The sequence below is a fragment of the Centrocercus urophasianus genome, unplaced genomic scaffold (genome assembly GCF_019232065.1).
Source record: "Centrocercus urophasianus isolate 14NV4802_14NV808 unplaced genomic scaffold, USGS_Curo_1.0 seq_19, whole genome shotgun sequence".
In the NCBI taxonomy this organism is placed as follows: Eukaryota; Metazoa; Chordata; class Aves; order Galliformes; family Phasianidae; genus Centrocercus; species Centrocercus urophasianus.
The window spans coordinates 11,691,851-11,713,559 of NW_024884744.1; the positions used below are offsets into that span (position 1 = coordinate 11,691,851).

The window sequence follows — 21,709 nt, forward strand, 5'->3', positions numbered from 1 at the left end:
TTAAGTTGCAAGATGTTGATTAATGTTGCCCTTTACATTAATGATGTTTCAAGTAAAAGAAAACAAATTTAAAATGGATAAATTCTATTGAGGATACATTAATTAAACAGAGACTTTACCATATGCTGTGGCTGGAGTGCTTGCTGGCCTTTCTGTTGTTGTTACCTGTGTAAAATCCACCCCATCCTCTACATGAATGCCCAAGCTGAATAGCCATTTGAATGAAGGCTTTAGTTTGATTCGCCATACAAGGGGTACTGTGTCACTGTGTTTTCTTTCTAGGAGTCACTAAGTGATTTCTATATCTGTTGTCATGGTGATATAGCAAAGCAGGGGAAAATGGGGGCAACTCCAGGCTTTCTCTACACCCTCTGCACTAAGAACTAAGATGTTGTTAGCAAGCCTATAAAACATTGGGCTTTATCTGAGCCTTCTTTTTGTTCTCTGATTGTCAATAAAACTCATTTTAAGGGTAACAAGGACATCTAAATGTCATCTGTCACAGTGTTAGAGAGATTAAGTTTGTTTAGGAACTTGTGCTGGACAAAAGGCCACTATTTGTTCAGCAGATACAAAGCAATGTTGGCCATCAGCAATCTTGATTTAGAAGGAGGCCACATGGAGCATCCAGGAAAGATCAGCTCAGTTGCAGGTGATAGTAAGAGGCTCCTTGACATCACAGCATTTTAAACAGAACCAAAACAAATATGTTTTTGAGTTAGGAGTGGTTTCATCGGGGTTTTGTTCCTTTGCAGGTTTTTTGTTACTGTCTGCATTGTAGACAGCGCATTACTGGAGAAGCTGCATAGACCTGAGGTAAGCAAACAGCCATTGACAGCAGACGACCTGTTTAAAAACATGACACACACACCTGATAGTCCTTGAATGAATAAGAAAAAGAAGGGGGAAAGGAGGTTTTTCGTGGAAAATCCAACAATAATAAGTGCTGCATTAACTCAGCATTTACTCAATAATGAGGCTAAATGGAAAGTACAGATTAATGAAGACATTGGTGTTATTAAAATCAAATCCTGTGGTTCATATGCTTTTCTTAATAATGAACATTGTGGCTATTGGAGAGGAAGAACAGGATTTTTTCTATTAATTTGGCACACATCCCAGATCTCATTCAACCAGAACCTATCCTGTGCAAAATGCAACCCATGGCCTTTATGTTCCACAGTCTTTCCGTTTTATATTTGTGTTAATCCTGAAAATAAGGCTTTTCTTTTTTTCAAATTAAAGAAAAGCAAAGGGTGATCTTTGTGCCTAGATATTAATTAAATAACATAGACCAGCTATGTTGAGTTTAGTACAAAGGTTGCTTGAAAAATGTCCCTAGTAGGGACATTTGATGGTGTTTATTGCACTGACACTGTTTTTGCTCCTAACGTTTGTGTTTGAATGGAAACATGATGTGTAATGCTGACTGAAATATTATATGGCTTATTGTCTGTTTAATGAGATTTGTAGTAAAATATCCCGATCTCATATCTTGTGAAGTAAAAAATAATGTAATCTCATTTGGTAAGATTGCTATAGTTCCAACACCAAACAGCAGGATTTGAGATGCAACTGAACAATGGAGTTGGCAAAGCTGAGCACTCATTTCACAATACACACAAAGAAAGCTGCTGGTTCGACATGTGGAAGGAAGCTGCATGTCTTACTTGGTGGTAGGTTGTTTGCATTGTGGCAGCACCAACTGCTTAGCGAAATACTTCCCGTTATTGTTGACCTAGTGTTTTCTCCAGAGGTCTGCAGAGTGAACATATGTAGAGCATGTGGTGTGGCATGGGAGAGAGATGTGGCCCATAGGAACGGCGTCCTTGTCCTTTTGGGTCACTCAGAAGTGAAAAGCATGAGGGAATGCTGCTGCTCAGTGCGGACCTTTGTCTGTAACAAGGTCTCCAAAATCAACCCATCAGTTTGGTTCTGCACCTGGAAGGGAGCAACCCTGGCTGAGGAAGTAAGAGCTCCTTTAGCGTGTTCTGTAAGTTTCCATTCTCTCCATATTGCCAAACTGCACTCATCAGTGAAACTAATCGTAAACACTACAGTAAATATCCCAGACAGAAGCCATGTCCAGTACTGGAAGGTGACTGTTTCATCCCTGCTCTGGGATAGGGTCAGAAGAACTTATACATGTGTAACTGTGTACAGTAAAACTCACTGTAACGTATTCAGCCTGCTACAAAAAATTTGCTTTCATTGTAGCTGAAAAGTTGTGTTGAAGTTGCTGCTATAAAGGATAGAAACCACCCTCAAATTTTACCATTTTCAGTGCATCCAGAGGCTGGGGCTCCATTCCTGACACAGAGGGAAGCCAAAGGGTGCCCGATGGGAGAAGACAGTGTTGCTGTCTTGTCTCTTTCTATATCACTATGTCCGGGGAATGCAAAATTGTGACAGGGAGCCTCTCTACCACCTACTGCTTCCTCCTGTGAAAGCGGCTTTCCCATCCAAGCAATTTACATGGTTTTCTGACCTCTCTGTGACCAGGCTCTTGCAAATTACTTACTACCAGGAGGCCAGAACCCAGGCTTTAGTATTCAGTATTGGAATCAGTTGGCAGGGGGAAAAAACATACTGCAAAGATGCTGTGAGGGGAAGGAAAAAAAAAAAAAAAAAAAAAGAGGGGCTTAGAGGCTTTTTCTTTGCAGAATCCTCAATGTTTAATGGCCTGCCACTCTCCTGTTTTCTATTGTTTTTTAGGTATGTAGTTCAGCCATGCCAAAGACTCCACAGTCTGCACTGAACTACAAAACCAGTCCTGGTGCAGAAGCTAGGAGGTCTTGCTCATCTTCTTCTTGCACTGACGGCACTTGCTGTGGAAAAGGTATTCCCTCAGTTTCCCTGTCTAGAGCAGGAATTTTAGCATTCATGAAACATTCATGGTACTTTTTGGGAACCGTGTGCGAAGGGCAATTTGATGATGTGAAATGCTTTCTTACTGTGGAGGAAGCTCAAATGGAAGAATAAGTGAGTGATGTTAATGCCCAGCCAGTTCTATGTGTAAATTTAATTTTTATGTTTCCTTCCTCTGCCTCTGCAGAGGCAATTTTGTGCAAGTTCTCTCTTTGACATCATTGGGACAGCTAAGCCCTACTCAGTGTGAGAAAGGGATGCAGAATTAGGCCTCAGTTAGGAAATGTTTTAGGGCCATCAAAAGCCTGACCCCTTCTCTGCCTTCAAAGGACATGTTGCTAAGTATTATTAGACTGTTCAAACTGGGACACTCATAATAATGCTGGGAGCAGAAAGTGCTCAGCTTCAATAGACATTTTGCATCGGTAAGGTCTCCAGGAGCAAGCGAGCAGCCTTTGAGCTTCCCACGTGCTGTTGGGAATAAGTGGGCAAAGGTGCCTGCGAGTCTTTAGGTGCATAGAACTGTTCATCAGGGCCTGGATGTTGATACCTTCCTTGCACTGAGAAGCAGCTGTGTTATATAAGGTGTTTCGTTTTTTTTTTTTTAATGTGAAGTAAAGCCCGAAAGAGTCAGTCCTGTCAGCTGGTGGGTGCCTTCAGCATCCATTAAAGTGAGCAGGAACAGAGGGCATTTGCCCCTGGTTGGCAAGTGTAGACCTTTAATGTTAAACGGAGAAATTATCTGGTTTTACACCAGAGACTTGAAAGTTGTCTGAAAATTCTACCTATTATTAGAGCAGCTGCTCAGAAAGGAAAAGAGGAATAATAAAATTACTTCCTCAATTTCTTATCTGCCGCAGATATTAGATGTGGTTATATTTGGTAAGATGATTTCTTTGGTAATGCTTGTTTCAATATGGTTTCTGCTTGTGATTTAAATAATAAAACAGCAATTAAATAACTATGCTACAAGGAGAAAAGTATTGTCATTTATTTGAACATAATGGAGCTGGAAAATATTTTAGTAGTAGTATTACAATGTATGATTGTATGGGATGCATGACCGTAATGAGTTTAATGTTGCATTTAAAAAAAACAGTTCAGTTAAAGAAGTCATTGTTTTTATAAAGTTTATTCTTACAAGTAATAAGAAAAAATTAGCAAGATAGCAAAAAAGAGTTTTATTATATTTTTATAACTGTTCAGTTACTGTGAATTGTTAAGATTTGTAAAGATCTTTGAAGATGAAAAGCTCTGTGTAATATTATTATACTGGCTTGGAGAAAGTAAAAGGAAAAACCCAATTCATCCTGTTATAATCCTTTTAGAAATTTTAACAAATCCAATAGCTTTCAAGTAGTGGAAATATTTCAGAAAGTGCCACCACCACTACTGCTGTTGCTCCAGGCTGTATTATCACATACCATAGCGTGCATGGAAGCAAAGCTTAACTAAGGTCATTCTAATGAATTTTGAACAGTTACATGGACTTAATTTGACTTTCTGTCCTGTATGAAAGGCAACCTCTTCATGCTGCAGCACCCAACAGAAAACCCTGAGTCGTCTTATCAACCTCATGTGCATTTTTCATCAGCTGAAAGAGCTGCAAGTAATGCTCAGTCTGTGAACTTGGTGCACATGGGCTTTTCCCATCTCCAGTATAGGGAATGAACAATGTTGTGGGGGCTTCTTTTTAGCCTGAAAGAAGCTGAAAATGCACTGTCCACACTTTCTGGTTTCATCCTTTCATTTTTCTTACCAGATTTGCTTTGCCAGCTATGATAGGATAGTTTTTTGCCAAATTCCTTTGATATCCACTCCCTCCTCCCCTGCAGCACAAGAGAGCTGTGAGATTTCAGCAGCATTCCTGGAAGCCCTTGCCCTGCTGTTGGTAGAAAAGATACCTTGAAATCCTGATCTCAGGAATTCCTGCCAGCTGTGGGTATCTGGGAGCTGGCCTTGAGCCCTCCACACCTCTAATGTAGGAACTCTACCACCGGGAGCTGCTTTAGAATCATAGATAGAATCACAAGGCTGGAAATTACCTTCAAGACCATTTAGTCCAACCATCCTCCCATTACCATTTTTACCACAAGCTACTAAACCGTATCTCGTAGCTCCTCATCCAGATAATATTATTTTAGACCCAGATCCTTTCTCCCACTGAGTTCTCTGCTGGGTACTATGAAGAGTGTGTGAAGCCTTACTATCTTTTATAATCATAGAACCTTTAATGCTGGAAAAGACCACTAAGATTATCTAGACCAGCAATCAACCCATCACCATGATAAACACGATGCACAGCCTTGGGAAGGAGGTTGGTGTGCCTGAAGCTAGGATAAGTGCTGATGATTTAACATCCTCTCCAAATATTAATTCTTTCTATTTAGTGTGAGTATTCTTTATTTAAAAGTTTAATTGCGGTAAATTGTTGCTCTCAAAGAAATCCAGCATTGGTGAGCTCCAGTTAGTTGGAAATTAGAACTTCTGTTCTGCATGAAATAAAATACAAAAATAAAATTATTATAGAATCTTTAGAGGTGGAAGAGACTTTTGAAGGTTATCTAGTCCCTGCAATGAACAGGGACATTGAAGCATTCCTGAGATTTATGTGTGTGTGTGTGTGTGTGTGTGTGTAATATGTTAATTCATGATAATTAAAACTCTTTATTTTGATAGCATTCGAGTGTTTCTTATCTAATATCTGCCATACACAGCAAAGGAACTTGAATCAACACTAAAAGGTTTAAATTAAGTGTTTTCCTTTCTCTGAAAAAGTTTGTTAGATTTATACATTTGTAAATGTTATAAATACTTTGCTTCCATTTTGACTGCATGGCACTTTGATGGAAAACAGAAAAAAACACTGTCATCCACCTACCATAGTTTAATTATGAAACCAAAATAATAAGTTTCTCTTTATCACTGTTGCGTTTGCCATCTTTTCATTTCAGTAAATCCCTTGTTCTTGGGTGAAGCTCCTAACCTTTCCCAGCTATTCAGTTTTCATTCTTGGATCATGCCCTTCTTATGTGTCTCCTTTCTAATGTAAATAACCCTGTGCTTTCAACTTCTCTTCAGGTGAGGATTTTTTTTCTAGGTTCTTGTCTACGCGTAATTATTTTTTTTATCAGCTCCCCTTTATCTCTGCATTATCCCTTTTGAAAGAAAGTGATCAGAAATGTTTCTGCATTCTTGAAATGGTTTTAACGTTCTAAAGTCATTTCATACTTTTATTTTCACTATCACATTTTTGCATCATATTTGCTGTTTTTTCAATTTAATGATATTATTATTGATGTCCGTGTCATCCATCTCCCTGAAGGGACTTGAAGTGAAAACAATCTAAAGTTCACTAGAGGGGGGAAAAATTTTAGAGCATTGGGAAAATAAAAAAACACAACATGGATATTTTTGTTACAATGGTACCTCATCACACATCTAGCTTACATTTCTCCAAGGGTGAGCCATAGTCATCCCTGATTGCTGGAGGTATTTAGCAGCTTCTGTTTTTGTTTTAAATTCCAAAGCTTTTCCCTGTTTTGCCAATAGGTTTGCAAACCTTTTGACAAACCTATGCCAAGGTTTGCATAACGAATCCAGGTGCACTCTGCATTGCTTTTGATTCTACAGCAAGAGCGGCATGTAGCTGTAATTTTATTCAAGTCCCCAGCACCATTCTGTTTAAATTGCTCTGCATTTGTGTGCTAGCTTTTTGCAGTTCACCTGTCTGCACATTCTTCAGGGCATACTGAATATTGCCAGGCTGCTAGGATGCTTAATGAATTCTTATCAAAATGTGATTGTCTTCCACTGTCTCACAGGAAATTGCAGTAAGACTGAAAGTAGAGTGTGTTAAGGCACCTGTATTTGAGATGTGTAAGAGTTTTGCTTAAGCGTTCAGTTCTGTTAGGAATCTGGGGAGAAGAAAGGCTATGAACAATACACTGCTTTGTCCATTTTGTCCCTAGAAATCCTCCTAGGCCTTTACCTTTGAGATATTTGAGGTGTCTTATGATTTGCACAGCAGAACCACCAGCACCTGTCTTTGAGTCAGTACAGCCAGCCAGTAAAAACAATCCACATTCTACCCCTCAGAGTAGCCTCAAATAAATAGCATAATAGATTTTTCAGTATTGTTTACAATCTGGTACACTGGATATTTGAGCACATAGGCAGCAGATGCATGACGAACCCCCTGGTAGTAATGGGGTTTCTGAATTTGGTAGTTACTACACCTTCTTGTCTGTTCAATGCTCAAGTTCACAGGCAGCATCCAGTGAAGTCAGTTTGCAGAGAGACAGCATTGCAAGCTCTTGTGATTAAACTTCTACGTTACAGATATGACCCATCTTAAATTACTCCTCTGGATTCATTGCAGTAAGTATTAACTTCAGTGGGCTTTAGCTCAATGTGTACAACTAACCATTGAATCATTAAGTTTGGAAAAAAGCTCTAAGTTCATCCAGTCCTACCATCCAATACTGCTTTCTAACCACATCCCTGAGTGCCACATCTCCACAGTTCTTGAATACCTCCAGGAACAGTGACTCCACCACCTCCCTGGGCAGCCTGTGCCAGTGCACCACCACTCTTTCTGAGAATAACTTTCTTCTAGTATCCAACCTGAACTTTCTCTGGCAGTGCTGCATGGTGTTTCGGCTTCCTTCTCTGGACTGATGGAAGAGAGTTGCAAGATCAACTCAGACATTCATCAATGGACACTTCTAATTTCCAGATATCGAGCATGAATAGCATTATATGTGGATACTTGGATTATTTTGGTTCTCAGAGCCCTTTGCTACTTTCTGTTTGCATTCAGGTTATTCAATGAGATAGTTTATTTCTTATCAGCTCTGCTAAGGTATAGCCACCCTGATTTTTTTCCCAAGTATTCTGTGGCTTTTTGAGTGACCCCTTTTCTTTAAATAATGAATACTTCTCCCCTCAATTGGGGACTTGTCTGAGATTGAACACAGTGTGAGACCAGCACCTAAAATCTCTACTGTTAACTGTTAAGTCCTCAGAGCTGTCCAAAGAATTACATGGCAGCACATACCCCCCACTTCTAAACAGCAACAAATGTTGAGCAAGAAAGATTTGAGAGAGCTAAATTATCTTGTTAAATTAACTGGAACATTTTAATTTTTACTAGAGTTGAGTGAGCTTGAGTAAATATGACGAATTGGAAGCTCACTTCATTTAGCAGACATCAAACACACACAGAATGTTGCCCAATTTAATTTAGCCCTGCCAAGCCAGGAAAATGCTTGTGTAACATCAGTGAACAAGAAAAGAGCTAAAATTTACTCTCAGTTGAGAATGCCTGCATAAATTCTCTTGACATAAGCTGGGGTTCTATATGTATATGTGTATATATATCATAAAGCTTGCCTAAAGGAAAATCCTCCAAATACCTGCAACCATAGACAATTTGTGCTCCTATGAGTTATTCCCAATGAAGTCAGTAATAGCATTTCCTATTGTTCTAAATGGAATATATAAACTCCTGTCTGACGCCCCGAGGTTTATCTCCTTTTCCTCTACTGTCTCTTATCAAACACATACCGGCACAGTCACTTGTTCAGTCATGCTCAGTGGAGTGGCTGTTTCTTTCTTTCTTTCTTTCTTCTTTTTTTTTTTTTTTTTTTTTTTTTTGGCTTTATACCTTGAGCTTAATGGGCACATTTTGTGAAGAGTGAGCCAACCAGGTAAATAGCTGCTACTATGGAGCTTAAAAGCTACAGTTCTCAAATTAGGAGATGCTTTTTGTCAAATAGGCCTCTGTAGCTCTAATATTAGTAACAAAACAAGGGCTTTTCAGACAAGAAAAAAATCTTTAGTCTGACTCTGTATCACACTTAACTCTGTTGCCTTGTCAAATATGTCAATGTTCATATTATACAGCGGCATTCATCTGTGGATGCAAAATTGCTTTACAAGTATTACCTCTTGAATAGTTTTAATTTATACTTAACAACCAGTTCTACAAGATACTACTCAAGAAGAATCATGGCGAACTATTTTAAAAGTTAGTATAAATAAATTATAGTGATTTATTTGCTTTCCTGTTGCTCCTTAGAAGAGTGAACTCCAGAACAATGCTATCAAAACATGCTTCAAACAGCTTTTTCTCTGTTCTAATGTCATGTCCACACATGTCCACAAAAATTTGTTTGTTCTGTTCCAGTTTCAGCTTCTCTACTGCTTTACTTTGTAAGCATCCTCCAGTAGAGCAACAGGAATGAAGCATGCAGGAGCTGGATAATGCCCAAGTTGGGGCATTATGATCTTGTGTACATTCAGTAGGCAAAAAAATCATCCCTTTTCTCCAACTTGTTTATGAAGTTTTATTACTTTTTATATGCTTCAAAAACATTAGCTAAAAACATTACTGAAAGAGTTTCTCGTCTTGGGGATATGCAACTTCTGATTGTGTTTTAAGGCACTTTTATTGAATTTTTAAGCAAATTTGTTTTGAGCACACTCTTGAATTTTATGTTTTCTGAGGACAATGCTGTAAGTCTGCATGGAGAAGGGAGATGTCACAGACATATACTGTGAGTTTTGAAGTGCTCTAGGATGTCTCACACCGTTACCTCTCTGGAACCAAAAATAGCAAATTCCTTACTTGACAGCTGATAGAAAACTGGACTTTAGTCATTTGTTATCTTAGTTTATCAGTTAGCTTATTAGTTATCAACTATTAGATTTTGTGAGCATCCCTTTTGCTCAATATGCATGTAAGAAAAGTTATTATTCTTGTGTTAACAGAAGGAAACACTGAGGTAAAGAGAAACGAAGTTTCAGGGAAGCTGTCTTTGGTGCTTCTGTTCTTGTGTTCCTGATGGAAGTGTTCTGGATGTTGAATATCAGAGTGGGCATGTGCTCGCAGAGCTGATCTGATATATCTGATACTTAGAAAATCTGGATTTTGGAGTCCAAAGCTGAGTTCCCAAACTGAAACATTTAAGTCAGAGGCACTTGTTTTTGTCAGGGAGGTGTGCACAGAGGCACCAAGTGGGAAGGCATTTGGACTGTTCACCAAGGAGCAGTTGAGCAGCGTTCTGTTGGACCACTGTTAATCTTGCTGGTGATTTGGTAAGAGTGCTTTTGTGTGCTGCAAAAGCATAGGGCCTGTGCTTTCATCTTCTGAGACCCACTTGCTGTTTTGGACTGGCTTTATTTTTGGTCTTCTTTAGGATAGTATTTCTGCAGATAACTGAGTGGTTTAAGAAAGCTCCTACTCAGATACTTAAGCCTAAAATAATTAGATGTGTTTCCAGGGTGATGTTTAAACATTGGTCTTCTATTTTTTGAAAGCAGAGGACCCAGACCCACCCCAATACTCCAGGTTATGTCCTGTCTTATGGACTACTACAGAATCACTAACAGCATCGCACACAAAGGCACCACGGGACTCCCACCGTCACCAGAGCTCTCCGCCTGCCTCTGGCGCTGGGCTGTCAGAACCGCTTCAGCTGAAATCAAGGTAAAGAATCAGCAGCACTAAATACTGCAGGACAAAGGCATAAACTAGCTTTGTAACCCTGGGCAACCTGGATGTTTGCTGACTGACAGTGTGAATGACAGCACAGTTGTCAGTCTAAAATATCATCCTCTAATCATTCCAGATGTCACCCGACAAGATGATGGCTACTAAAAAGGGGAATAATTTGGGAAAACTCATAAAGCCCATTATCTCCTGCTGAAACCATTTCTCTTTGCCATTTCTGAAGTCTCTGCAAAATAGATCCAGAATCCTGTATGTAGCACTCGACTGCTTTATTAAGAGAGAGCACTTAGAACTCACAGAGCACTGCATTGCATTCCTGGGGAAACCCAGCTCCAAGCTATGTCACTTTTTCAGGTCTTGACAGGTGATTCCAATCTGTCCATGTAGCAAAGGAGAAATATTTCACCTGTTCCAAAATACAACAGGAAGCAAAAAGCGGTTGATGCAGTTGCTCGCATGCACAGCTTGGGAAATCAGACAGAGAGGCATCAAAGTGCAGTTTCTGGCTAGGATTCTTATTAATATTTTTTCCCCTTAATAAAGAAAGAAACATCTGAAGATGTTGTCAAGGCATTTCAATTCTTGCTTCATTTATTCAATTGCATTTTAATTTCAAAATGAAAGCTAGATTCTAAAGTTCTGTCTGAAGGCAAGGATATACATAAAGGGAAAATAACAAGTAAAAGGAGAGAATCTCTTTCCAAAAGGGTGGCAAAACATAGCAGAAGCATGGAGGAGGGGAAAGCAGAAAAGGAAGAGAGAAAATTACACCTAATGTTTTGCAGGCATAGCCTGAAAGTCGGAATATAGTTTGTTGAAAAAGAACTGTAAGGAACCTTAAGCTGATTAACTGTAACTGGCTGTATTAATGACATAAATTACATCTGGAAGACTTCTATTGATCACTATCTAGAAGGAGATTCCAGCCGGAAAATTCTCTATCTCATTCCTATCAACTATCTCAAGGAAATGCAATGAAATAGAACAGCCGAAGTTTGGCGAAGAAAGGGAAAGTTTAGAGCAACTGTTAAACATCTATGTTGTGTGGCTGTATTGGGCCCAGTTCAGCCATTTGCACTCATACTGGCTAATAACTCCAATTAATTTCAATGAATGCAGTGGAATCACTTACATAGTAATAAAATTGGGAATAATAAAGGCACAAGGATGTAGTAATTTGTCTTAATAATTTCAGATTGCTTGCTAATTCTAACACAGGCATTGTAATTACGGGAGGCACGGAAGAATTCAACCTAAGAAAATGTAGATTTTTTTTTTTTATCAGTTGTATTTCTATTAGTATACCCTGAAAGTAGTTTGTTTCTGAACTGCTAAGTTGCCCTTGCCAAAACTTCACTTTTTTTTTTTTTTTTTTTTTTTTTTTTTTTTTTTTTTAATGTGGTAGTTACTTTCTCTTCTAAATTGTATCTGGAACATAGCAACAAACGTCCAGTTACTTAGGTGTACATAAAATCATTTGAAACTATGAGCCCCGTATGACTCTATTGAGATGGAAAGTCTGAAACATCAGGCTGCTAAGAAGTGAAAATAACACATATTGAAAAAAAGTCTGCAGGAAACTAAAAAGCCATTTTAGACAGTTGATTATTAAATTTATTGTTTTATAGTGTAAATTTATTTCCACTGCCAGTGGAAATTTTAAAATCACTTTTCTTCCCTCTGATATTTCCACCACTTGTTTCTTTTTCTTTTGCTTATATCACTAGAACTATAGATCCAATGAAACTTGTTAAAGGAGCTATAGGGCTGGCTTACATTGGTTGTTGATTTTCTTTTACGAAATTTGAAAGAAATTTGTGGAAACAATGCTGTTAGGTATCTTTCTCTTTGGAAGGTCATGCCCTTAACTATGAATTTGTTCCTGTTACTATGTCTTTGTGTGTTGTGCTTTGAACAGGCTGATGTGCATATCACTAAGTATACAAATTGCATCTGCCTATGTTTCTGCAGGATCAACGACTCAGTAGCCTTCTAATCACAAAGAAGTAAAATGAAAATAATAATGATTTTAAAAATCACAACTGAAATAATGATAATTAAAACTACATTGCAGTTAGTTATACCTTGAGGCTGTGCAGCTAAACTTAGGTAACCTTTAGATCAACCCTTGGTGGCTGAGCAATTGCATGGTGCATTGTGGTTCCTTCTCTGGAGTTATAAACTTCTCTGTGTTGGTCCTTGGGCAAGTATAGTGCAGTGAATGCTATTCCAAAGAAGTTCCTCATATTCTTTCTTCTCATGGATAACCATTTCCGTTTTGTCCCTTACTATACTGGTGACAGGTTAGTAAGCATAAAGAGAGGGCTGTGAGAGCGCTACTGGCCTACAGCAACCTCTGCCAAAGGAATACTCAAGCATGCTGCGTAGTGGTGGTTGGGAAAGATGCAGCCAGGCAGAGAAATCTCCAAGTATAAGCTGGGTTCCTCTGCTCTTCTCATGTTCCTGCCCCTGGCTGCTGCTGGAGGCAGTACTCTGCTTGAGAGACCTTTGGTCTCACCCAGCCTGGTTGTTCTTCTGCTAAAACTTTTATGTGCTTTGATTTTTCTTCTGTTTTCTCTTGATAGGTAGATTTCTAGAGGATAAAAGGGCCGGAAGAAAGTTTCTTATCTCTTTTCATACTTCTATAGTTCGTATTTTACAGTCTGTTCACTTCCTAGAAAGAGGAAAGAAAATGTAGATGATGAGAACAAATATTGTGGCATCCCTGCCTGCCTGAGGCTGGTAATCTAGTCAGTCACCATCCCAGCCTCACATCCCAGTTCTCCCAATGGTTTCGGCAGCATTTCCTGCAACTTTGGTTGATGGATATCAGAACTGATAGAGAGTTATGAGAAATGAGTTGATAACCTTGCAGTCTGTCTGCATTTTTCCAGGACTTTGGAAATTTTATCCAAGTTTCCCATAAAATAAGGTTTCTGTAGAACAAGTTGGAGAGAAAATGTTTTGCAGGTTCTCTGCTAAAAATCTATTTTAGAGAGTTCTTTTCTGATTCTGAAAACAAATTTGCTATGGAACAATGCTTTCTTATGTTGTATTTATTGTGGGAATTCTCAGAAATGCCAGGAAAGAATTATCGCAGCATTGTAGCTGAAATTCCTCACAGTTGTGTGCTTAGCACTTCCTAGTTCAGGCCCTGTGGCAGCATATTCTTTTCCATTCACTTATTGACTCTGTGAAGCTGAAATTAATCTAATCCTTACTATCTATTTGAATAAAACTAAGTTCAGATCTGACAAAATAATTGCATTTATCCTTATGTTTCTTGATTTCAGCCTATTTGTATAAGCACAGTGCACTTCTGTGAAGTTTGGATAGGAATGTACTTGAAGGTGTTACTAAACTAAGTCTTAAGAATGGATCCATTGCTATACTTGAGGGTTTGTTTTTTTTTTTTTTAATTAACTGTTTTTTTTCAACATTACAGCATTGCAGTCCGCATTTTGAGAATAAGCAAGTGCTTTGACTATTTGTTAGCTCCCTTTATATTATATTTTATATTTTAAGGTTAAAGTATGTCTTGATGAAAAAGTATTTGCCTTTATCTGTCCATTGCCATTCTCTCAGTTGCTTTACATAAGAAAAACCTTTCTATTTTGGCTGCATTTTTTCATTTCTCACCACTAAACTTTGCTGTATTTTGCACCATATATCACTTTGGTATTATGCATTAAAATCAGGTTTAAATTTTGACTTATCTTTATTGTATTTTACAAGGAGAGGGATTTTGCATACTAAAATGTTTTCCGTTAGAACACAGCTTTAAAAAAAAAACAAAAAAAACTAAAGTAACTGAGTCCATACTTTGTCTCCTTGAAACATACTCTCCTGAGAATGTTTTGATAGAATGGCATACATTTGGTTACAATTAGTAAGTCAAACAATTTGCCATTGTTATCTCACTGTGTTTGTCTAGAGCCTGTAAGGAGCTTTCAAAAAATATCCATCTCTATGTTTCAGTTAATTGACTGCATGTTCAGCAGCATTATTCTGTCTTATAAAACTCCCCCTTCTCTTAGTTTAATCATAGAGATTTGAAACTAAGGCATGTGGTAGAAAGCAAAAGGGAATACTGGCACAGCTAAGCATAAGGATATATTGTACTTCTATAAAGGGTAATATTCCCATGTGTGGGGAAAAATACCGATGTATTCCTGCTACTTCTGAGTGCAAGATGTTGTACCCGAGGGCTGAAAGTAATAGTTGCTGGTGTGAAAGTATTCACCAATATCAACTGCAGATGAATGCTCTTGGAGCCAGCTGAAAACTGAGTTAATCATATTTTAGCTTAATATTTGAACATGACGTCTGTTTGGAATAATAAATAGTAATGTTTAAGTTATTCAAACTTTATTAGCAATGTAATTAAAAGATTCAAATCTCTATCACACACCTCTGCTATGTTGTAATTTGTTTTTTTTTTTGTTTTTTTTTTTGTTTTGTTTTGTTTTTTTTTGCAATTTTGCATGTAATTTGCAATTTCACTTCTGCTTTTATATATTAGCTAAAATGCATCTTTCTCTGCGGCATATTTTGCTTTCTAAACAGATCATGAAAAGTCTTGGCTAAGATAACTATACGCATTTTTAGAGAGATGTTTCTTGGCAAGTACATCCCATGTTGCCACCAATTGTTTGGGTTGTTACTTGATTAAGGTGGCTGTAATGTGAATTAGTGACCGTGTCACAGAAGTTCTCTGTGCAATTATTACACACTGGAATCACTGCAGTGCTGATTTTTAGGCCTGATAATAAGACCTGGTGGTTCTGTGCCTTTAATTTTTTGGTGGTGGTGGGTTTTTTTACACTTTTATTGGACAAACTGCTGATCACAATTCCTGTAACTGTAGCTTAAAGTTTTCTTTGGTAGCGAAGAAATGCAAAACTTGTGGTGCAGTTCCACTTGATAAATCTGCCTCTTTGTGAGTCTCCTGCATCTTTCGCTGGTACAGTCACACTACTTTTATGAACTTTTGGTAGGATTGGTCAGTATTGAACTGAAAAATTCCCTTTTGAGTTAAATAAAGCAATCCTTGATCGAAGAGCAGTTTAAATTCAATTTAGTTCACTACTGAGTGACTTTGTTGGAGTGAACTGGAAGCCAGTAGGAATGTTTGTTCAAAGGTTAACTTAACCTTCCCCAAGGTTGTAACAAACAATGGAAGATCAAAAGCTTTTCCAAACTCTCGCAGCTTTTATAGATTTGAGTCAATGTCTTCCCTCTGTAAAGAAAGCCTGTTCAACATACTTAAACTCATGATACAAATAATTCTTTTTTGTCTCTAATCGTAAACATAATTTGTCTGGTGTTTCAGTTCTTTAGATTTATGCAGTAGCCATGTTTGTCAAAGTATTTGGCACCGGTGACATCATCTTTGTTGAAACGCCGGACGGCGTGATGAGTCCCAGATGTTAATGCACACTGAGAGTCGAGAAAGAATAAAATTCAAAGGTCGACGCTAACAACTATGGAGGTAATGAAAGGTGATTTTATTTTCTTCTAGTGTTCAAATATAATTATTTGTATTTGTTTGATATTTGTTTGCATAAATAATCAGGGACCGAATACTCTGCACGTGCAGTACAAGGAGAGACTAAGATGCGAATTTGGATGAATGCTGAACGAAGGATTTGCCTTCACGACTGCACTACTTCCTTTGTGTTGTTTTCTCTATCTTTTACATTTCGCATGATTAGATTATAATATATGCCAAATATGTGTACTGAGAACCAAATGTGCCTCTGACTGAACTGCCAGGATTTAACGTGTCTTTTGGATAATGGTCATGCATGGTTATGTCAGCACATCATGTTTTCTAATGTACTGTAACATGACATGCCCACGTAACCGAGAGTTAAGTTTCCTAATGACATATCATTTCTGCAAAATGCAAAAAGGATGTGACTTGCTAAGAATCAGGCTTGGAAATGGAAAAAAAAAATATAATATAATTACTCTGTGCACAGTTTTTCTGTTTCCAAAAGTAGTTTTCATGAAAGTATGTTGTAGGTGCTTTGAGGGGAAAAACAATCGTAACAGTATGTAAGCATTGTTTCCTGTTAACTGCATGCATGGTCAAGTGTTTCCTATTGCATGCATATGGTAAAGTAAGCATTAAAAAATAATGTCCACCTTGAGCATGTGTAAGTAAGCTGTGTAAAATTGACCTGACCAATATTTCCACGGAAGATCAGGCCTTACTTTCACATCAACAATGAATGCTTTCTTACAAGAATTTTGCTTCCTGGATCCTAGTCAGTGTCACAGTGGATTCCCATAGCCACAGTTAAAAATTTGGCTCTGAAAATGATTGTTCAGTTTTAGAAATTGTTTTCTTAATTTACTGAGTAGTTTTTCAGGTCTCATAGGTGTTAAGACAAATTGTGTTAAAGCCACAGAGAGGAAGAGAAAAATTACAGCTTTCATATTGGAAGATTGTATCCTATAAACATGAACAATTAGTTGGATGTGTACAACACATGTCACTGCATTATCTTAAAGAACTTCACATCAGAAAAAAAAAAAACCACCAAAACCAAAATACATCAAAATAATTGTCATTGTTACAGCTCTTCTTAGGAGACCATTCTTCATTTGTTTAGTTGGGGTGAAATTTTTGAAAATACTTGACATTAGCATCAGTATATTTCTATTAAAACAGTCTGAGATATTATCAAATGAAATCAAGAGAAAACACTACAGTTATGTATGTGAAAATTCCTAGGGCTGTAAATGTGAAGCTGCAGTAAGATGGCATTGATGCTGCTAAGTACGGGGGGTTTATTTTGGAAGTATTTCAATTTCTCTTGCATTTCCTTTCAGATTTCTTGGTAATATGGTAATAAATGCTAAAAATGATCAATTTACTTTTTTTTTTTTTTCCTGTTTACAGGAGTGCACTCACTTTACATTCTGGGGTACATGGATGAATACGTGTTTTTTTACAACGCATCCTAAAGCTGTTAAACCTTAGAGGTAAGTCTTTCAGATACCCTTACTAAAACCAACCTATCCACAAGATTTTGCTAGATTCCATTTTCAAAATACTTATGTCATTTCAGAGTCTAATTCGCAGTTCTGAAAGAAGCTGGGATGCTCAGTATATTAGATCTCCCTGACCTTCAAAGGGACATCTGAGCATTTATGGTCAGACACTGAATATAAGAGGAGCCCAGTCGGATTTTTTTTTCCATAGTGCTTCATCACCTCAGTCCCTTTGAAATCACTTTAAACATTTTCCTTCAATTTAAAAAATGGGGCATGGAGTTCTAAATCATATGTGTACTTATGAAAATATTACCTGTAATTTATTTATACCTTGTAACTACCCCAGGAAAAATGTGTGTTGTGGATGGAGTGCTTTAGTAGAAAGTGTGTTCTATGAGTTTGGGGACAAATCTTATTTTTTGTCACTAATGTGTCATTTTAGTCGTTATTTGCTGAGCTGTGTCATTAGAAATCTAGGTCACGTAGGCCGTGCTTGAATTACATATCAGATGACCCAAATGTTTAAGGCAAGCTGGTGTAATTCAGCATCATTTTAAGCAATTTATGCCACTGAAGATCAACTCCCTCAAAGTCCTGCATCTTCCTGAGTGGAATTACTTCACCTTCTCAAGTCTTTTCTTACATCTTCTCATATTAGTCAGGACCCCCTGCCTTCCCATCCCTGGCTTATCTGACTGGCTGGTGCTACTGATGCAATTACTGTCTCCACATACAGTCTTTTATTGGTTTTAAAACCTGAAACACAAACATACCCGTTATAGATAGTGTGTGGAAATACTGAAGGAGAAAATTGCAGGGAGAAACAAAAAGCAGAGAAAACTTTGCTGAAGGGCAAGCAAAAGGTACCTGTTTGTTGCATACATTTGGGATAATACAGTAATGTCATGTAATAAAATACCACACAATGTAATATATTTTTCCACAATTTAGTGTTATTTGCTGAACAATTAACATGCATGCAAACAGAGCAGCTAGCTTTGTCAGCTGTGTCTTCCACTTTTCTTTTTCACTTTTCTCTCCACTTCCCAGCAGACACTTTCCTTTCTGTTCTTAATGCCAGAAAACTGTGCTGGTAGAAACCAACAAATGTGTACTGAAGTGATTAAAAGTCATATTCGGAGCTATTGATCACACCCCCAGCAAGGTCTTGCAGGACCATTGCATTACATGCCAAAACCACGTTACCAGACTCTCCACTAGCACAGTCTTAGCGCAGTGGCTTTTTTATTGGTTTTGGTTAAAGTGGAAAACCATTTGCCAGAAGCCCTGCATGTGATGTTGAGCACAGGTTTTGCAGCTGTCTGTGTAATTCTGAGAAAGGTGAAAAACTGATGACTTGTGCTCTATACTGCCTGAGTCTGATTTTTTTTTTTTTTTTGGTTTTGTCTAAGGTCACCTTATATTTGTAGATCTTGGAGAATTGTCATGAATATTTATGATGGCATAAAAAATCAAGCAGCTGCAAATTGTTTACAATATTCTTAAGAATGTGAAACCAGCTTCTACTGTAAAACAAATGCATCTGTTAGAATTGGACTAAAACTGACAGCTCTGCTTCTGCCTTTTCTTCTGTATGGACCTGAAAGTTGGAAAATTTTTAAATCACTAATGTGTGCCATCAAGATGAAAGGTAAAAGCTGAATAAAAGTACCAAATTAATCATTCTAAGGATTGCACAGAGAGATACTTTAATCAAATATTCATTTGAAATAGATACAAAATCCACAGAACTTTGAGGATAATTCCAAATTACAGAATTGTAGTCCATTAAAAATGTTATCAATTTATGTTTTTCCTTGCCTTTGGAAAAACAAATACTTCTGTAGCACAACTGCTCAGTTGTGCATACTCAAAAAAGTGTACATTAGAACCCTACCGCACAATCATGATTTACAGTCTGCCACTGATTTAATAGCTAGCTGGAAAAGTACATCAAGAGAAATAGCAGTATCTTTATTTAGGCAGCAGTAATCAATTCTAAATTTTGGCACTGGTGGTAAGATGGTATTTAGGTTGCATTTATAGCATAGAGACCCCAAAACATTTGGGTCTGTTCAAACTGGAGGAATACTGTGTGTGCTATAGATGAGCCGCTATAGATGAGGCACTCTGTTTCCTGAAATAAATGTCTTGCATGAAAGGGAAAACTGTTCATCTGTTAAGACTATGATGATTTTCAAACTTTCCCTTGCCAAGCACTGCCATCAGCAACAGTGGTGACAGCAGCCTCAGCCTGCAGCTCTACAAGGGGTCACAAGTCACATTGCAGACACTTGCGTACCACTTGTGGTATGTGGAGTGCAACTTGGGAATGCCTGTGTTGGAGCTCATAATCCATTTAAATACGACTGTGCTAATAAATAAAGGATCCAATTTAGAGACTACAGTTTCATCTTACCTCTCTTTAGGAGGCTTCAAATTATCTGTATTTGGTTTCTCCAGTTCTTCCTACCAGTTGAATGTTACTTGCTCTGTCATTCAGTATTTCACTGAAATACATTCAACTCAGAAAGTTTAAGATTTCAGAGTAGATCTATGAAAGATCTATATGGAAAGAAGGCTCCCTCTGCTTTGCAGGAGTATCTTTCTCAACTGCTATATAGTTTACTCTGCTCAATAAGCTGAACAATAAACTCCCTTTGTTTTCATTCATCCTTTTTTCTTTTTCCTTTTTATTTTTTTTCATTTTTTCCTTTTTCCCTATTTTTTTCCCTTTTTCCCCTGCTTGCTTTCTTTTCTTTTTCTTTTCCTTTATTCCTTTTCTTTTTCTGCTGTCCAGCGTTATACGCTGTCACAGAGTATCAGTCCCTGTGCAGCACTGCATTACAATTCAGTGAGGCTCCTACAACCAGCATGCAGGACTTCATCAGAAGGCAAAATGCTGTTCTGAGAGGATAATAACAATGAGAAATTCTTTTAATAAGGACCATTTTTAAATGTTAAGGATGACTTGTTTTAATTGAAGGAGAGGAAAGGAAATCCTACCAAGAGTCAAAGAGATCCCCTAGAGCTCTCTGAAGTCTTCAAATTGTCTAGTATAGAAAAGCCCAAGAATAAGCCACGAACAGAGGTTGTGAACAACCATCTTACTATAAATCTCATCTGGTAAGGTTATTCTTATCTGCAGTTGAAAATCTGGCCTTAGCTTAAATAAGATACGTGACCATCCTAGTAACTGCAGGCAAATCAGGAGAGACTAATTTGATGGACCCAACTTGTCCTGGATTTGTGTAAGTAGAGATGGAGAACAATTGCCATTCAAACCATTCTTTTCAATCTACTATACAATATCCACCTGTTCTGACAGCAGCAGGAACTTATGCCACAAATACAGGCTACTACCGTGACAGCAGCAGGTGTATGGCAGCAACGACTAATCAAATCAGCTGAATCAGAGGTGTGAATCACATTGCACTTCTGCGCAGTGAAAATGAGCAGAAGGGGAAGAGCTAAATGACAGTGATTTTTTGTTTTGTTTTATTTTTAAGAACTTGTTTTTTAAAAAGGCTGTACAGCAGGTAAGTGCAAGGAAAAAGTAATGAGAAATTCAAAGGAAAATGACATTTCATCTTTGTTGCAAAGGCCGTGCAGAGAGATAGGCACAGGAGACACTGATTTTAATCATTTCAAAAAAAGCAAAGCATAGGTTTTGATTTTCCTAAGGAAGCAAATGCAAAAGAACTCTTGTCTGTACCATATGACTCATGATGCTTCTTTACCAGGCTTAAAGAGAATTGAACTTAAGTAATAGCACCATTAGAGCTCTTTACCAGGAGCCAATTCCTGTGGTTTCACTGGGTCCAGCTGCTGATGACTCACAGAGGAAGTGGTGGAGATTAGGTGCACAGGGAAAAAATCAGAACAGTTCAGAAATAAAGCAAATCAACCAAGCATTACCTTTTGTGCACAACAGAACAATGGCTTAACAACTAAGGTTCAAAATGATCCGTCTTATTCCCCTCATTTGTGCTATTCCTGTTGGAAAGACCACCAGGAAACATGTGAACCACTGTGGAATACACACTGTAATCCGTGGAACATCTCAATTAATATTCCCTCTTGACTACAGCTAGAACAATACATAGCATCAAGCAGTTTAATCTCCGGCAATAATGCCTTTTGTGAGATCAAGAGGTCTTTCCCTTGAATTAAGTTTTAAGCAAGGATTTTGAAAATTAGTTAGGTATTCTGCATAATGTATAGTGGTGGCTGCAGGTTCCGTAAGTAGTAGCTAGGTAAAACTGCATAGAAATTAGCTGCTTGTCATTAATAATGTTGCCATCAGTCATTTCTCCTTTT

General features: G+C 37.8%; 1 long non-coding RNA gene across 2 annotated transcripts in view; it reads left to right on the plus strand.

Moving 5' to 3' along the window:
- The first annotated feature begins 2,726 nt into the window (after positions 1-2,726).
- The window catches only part of LOC122161555, a 118,676-nt gene continuing 99,693 nt past the window's right edge, over positions 2,727-21,709 (plus strand). For both annotated transcript variants that reach the window (XR_006169206.1, XR_006169207.1), the window contains exons 1-4: positions 2,727-2,839; positions 10,192-10,360; positions 15,717-15,875; positions 17,295-17,377. This is a non-coding gene — a long non-coding RNA (uncharacterized LOC122161555). The remainder of the gene's footprint in view (positions 2,840-10,191; positions 10,361-15,716; positions 15,876-17,294; positions 17,378-21,709) is intronic.